Source organism: Myotis brandtii, unplaced genomic scaffold (assembly GCF_000412655.1).
Source record: "Myotis brandtii unplaced genomic scaffold, ASM41265v1 scaffold888, whole genome shotgun sequence".
NCBI lineage: Eukaryota > Metazoa > Chordata > Mammalia > Chiroptera > Vespertilionidae > Myotis > Myotis brandtii.
In genome coordinates, this window is record NW_005371636.1 from 376,741 (window position 1) to 380,101 (window position 3,361).

A 3,361-nucleotide genomic window follows, 5' to 3' on the forward strand; every position below is an offset into this window, starting at 1 on the left:
CGGGTGTGGGCAGGAGGCAGGCGTGCGCAGGAGGCAGGTGTGCAGGAGGCAGGTGTGTGCAGGAGGCAAGTGTGCGGGAGGCAAGTGTGTGCAGGAGGCAGGCGTGCGCAGGAGGCAGGAGTGCGGGAGGCAGATGTGCCAGCTGCAGACACATGAGCATTGATGTACATAACTAAGGGACTGGCCATTGAACGGAACTCGAGCAAGAGAATCAGCAGAATTGCTCATTGATCGTAGGGCAAAAGGTGTATTTTGTGTGGAAATGAAAGTAGGTAAAGTATTTCCTCTGAAACATGCTCTTTCTAGTGGGGTTCCCGTTGCTGGCTGGTTTCTTTCAAGCAGGTACTGGAATAAGCAGTGACACCTGCGTGCACAGTTCTTAACCAGTAGCTGACAAAAGCTAGTCGCCGGAGCCGGTACGTCACCAGGGCACTGAAGGCTCGCTCCAGGGTCGCGGCATCCCGGGAGCAGCGGGACAGCGGCCTCCAGCCTGCACGCACAGCCAAAGCCCTGCTCTCGTGTGATGAACACGGAGCAGTGTTTCCGGTTGTTAAGGGTTAGGGAGCTCGTGCCCCCCGGGTGCCCTTTAAAAAGCCCCTTGAAGATGTGCTGCAGCGAAAAGCCGGGCTGGGGAAGGGACGTGTTTGTGCAGAAGCAGCGGGACCGGCATTGAGACAGGCAGAGCGGAGAAGCAGGCCGCACAGGGGCCGATGTGCCTGGAAACAGCCAGAGGCCAGAATAACTCGGCAGGATTGGCAGTGGGATCACCCTGGCGTCCAGCTGCCGGCTCTGTGCCTTCAACCTATACCGGGACGGGGTCAGCTATTCCTGAATAAAACGGGGTTCCGGGCTCCCCGGGCCGGAGGGCTGTCCCGGGGAAGAGGCTCCTGGTGGCCGAAGGGCTCCTGCAGGAAGTCGGGTTTGGGACGGGGCTGCTCTGACCTCGCAGGATGTGGGCAGCTCTGAGCCGCACACACGTCCCTGTGGTCGTGAGACGCCTAGGGCCACGAAACCACAGCCTGGCAGCCGGCTTCACGGGCTGGGGTCCGCGGGTGCACACGCCGGCTTCTGCCTTTCCTAGAATCATCCCATCCCATTCCAGGAACCGCCCATTTCCTGGAAGAGGCGCAGTCACACGGCTTGGCATGTGTGTGCCTGCGTGTGAACACATACAAACAGGCTGGACTTGAGACTGATCTGCAGGCTTCCGAAAACCCGAGCTCTAGGCTTGTCTCCTCGTGCAGTCCTGGGTGAGTGACATGCGTGCCTCTAAGTTGTCTCATCCGTAACCTGGAAATGACTCCCGCCCGCCCGCCCACCGGGGTGTTCTGAGAAGGTTCTGGAGCGACTTGAAGATGTGTGTGAAGCCCGTCGCTGGCGTTTTGCCGGAAGAGTTCATAGAAACATGGGATTTGGAAACCCTGGAAGTCAAGGCCACGGGGGCACCGGCAGACGCCCCCCCTCTTTTGGGCTGTAGTTTAACGTTAAGCCTGCAGTTCTAACTGATACAAGCCTGGGGACGCTGCTCACATTTCACTCATGAAAGTGATTGGTCAGGTTCCCCCGAAGCTCCCGATGGGACATGGTTGGCCCTTTGCTGGGGGAAGGCAGGCTCCCTCGCTTCCCAGGGGGGAGCAGACGGCACCCAGCAGGAGTGACGGCGGCGTCAGGGCCAGAGTTCATCGTTCACATTGTTACTTAGCGCTCTGTCCCCTTTGGCCTAGGCCCCCGCCCCCCGATAATTATGACTGAAACAACTTTTGATAATTATCATCCTTTAGTGTGGCTTTGCTCATTGAACTGAAGAGTCACAGTGAGAGCCCAGATGGAGTCGTTGCCGTAAGAGGACATCGCGTTTTGTTTGAGAGAACAGTTCTTCAGGTTTCTTACATACATTGATGTTCGTGGAGTCATTTACTAAAAATAAAAGTGTGAATAAGTAACGGCTGTCACTCCCACGGTTTCCGTGTGGGCGTGTAGAGGGGAAGGTGTGTGTGAGGGGCCTCCGTGTCACCGCCACAGCGGACTGCGTTTCTCGTGGGAGAGAAGCGTGTTCTGCGTGGGCCAGGCTGCAGGGCAGGCACGTGACGGCACGGAGAGTCACCTTGCTGCCTAGTTTTCCCATGAACTTTAAACATGGTAGTTCCGTGCTACGTGGATGCGATAAATCATTATGAATTGGAATCCTGGGCTTCGCAGCCTCTAACTAGTTCAGAGCACCACCCACCCAGAAGCCTTAGCTTTGCTTCTGGGTGAGGCCAGCGGTGGACGCGGTGTCGTTCTGAGCAGACCAAGCCTCGTGCCCCTGCAGTGCGGGTCCCACAGTAACCGATCCTGGACGGCTTGCAGGGTGCGCTCCTCCCAGGCCGTCCAGTGGGTCCGGCAGGGCCGGGTCCTGCGTGATCGCTGGTGGGTCGTCGCTATGGCAACTGCGCTGGAGCACCGCCTCCCAGCTTGGAGCTGCTCCGGAGCCAGCATGCCAGCAAACCCTGCGTTTATGCAGCGTGACTTCCCTGTTCACTCATTTCAGAGGAAATGGGCACCGAGTGGACTTTGGAGACTGGAAGGGACGTTGGAGACCAGGCAGTCGGTACCTCGTTTGCTGTTTGGGGTGCTGGGGCTCCGAGCATTGTCGGTGGTTACAAGGAGAATTCTGGGTAAAAGCGGGTGAAGATTGGATCCCCTGCTCGTGTTCCACTGCTTCCCCCAAATTATTTGTCTGTGAGAATCTCCTCTCAAACGTAACCTGCTGGGGCTGGATCCAGACTCTCAGCCTTCTCAACAGAAAGAATGGCTTTTGGAAAATTCCACGTGGAGGGTGGACTAATCCACAGGGTGAATTTACAGTCCATTTGAACACTTAGCGGCATAAAGCAAGTCAGCCCCTTTACCATGGCATGCGAGGTCAGTGCTTGAACGGAAGGAGGGGCCTCGTCAAACTTCCTTACATGATGAAAAGCAGTTGGTAGGACATTGAGTTTTGTTCTAATACAGAAAAACGGTAAAAAATATAATTGTAAAGTGCCTTTGTCTGTTTGACACTCGCAAACTAAGCATGGGCAGGTGTTCTTCAGGGTGACCTCTGTGATGGGAGTAAGAGTGAAGTAACGAAAAGATGGGCAGGAGGGAAAGGCTAGCGGCGCGTCAGACAGTCAGCTCTGAGCACTGGGCTGTAATGAACTGTTTGACTGACATTAACTCCCAGGGGAGTTAGAGCCGCGTGGGCTGATGGTCAGCTTTCAGCTGGAGGGGTTCTCGGGCATGCGCCGCGGTGGGCTCACCATCCTGGGTTTTTCTCTGGTTGAAGTTTCATCATATATTAAATATGTAGGTCTCTTTAGCCCCTGCTCAGTGGATAAGG

The 3,361-nt window shown here is 56.0% G+C and overlaps 1 protein-coding gene across 1 annotated transcript in view; it reads left to right on the plus strand.

Annotated features, from left to right (window-relative positions):
• Nucleotides 1-1,151: 1,151 nt before the first annotated feature.
• NEK7 (NIMA-related kinase 7) overlaps nucleotides 1,152-3,361 on the plus strand; it is a 34,991-nt gene continuing 32,781 nt past the window's right edge. Inside the window, exon 1 of the mRNA XM_014532366.1 lies at nucleotides 1,152-1,250. The gene's annotated coding sequence lies outside the window, so the exon portion shown is untranslated. The remainder of the gene's footprint in view (nucleotides 1,251-3,361) is intronic.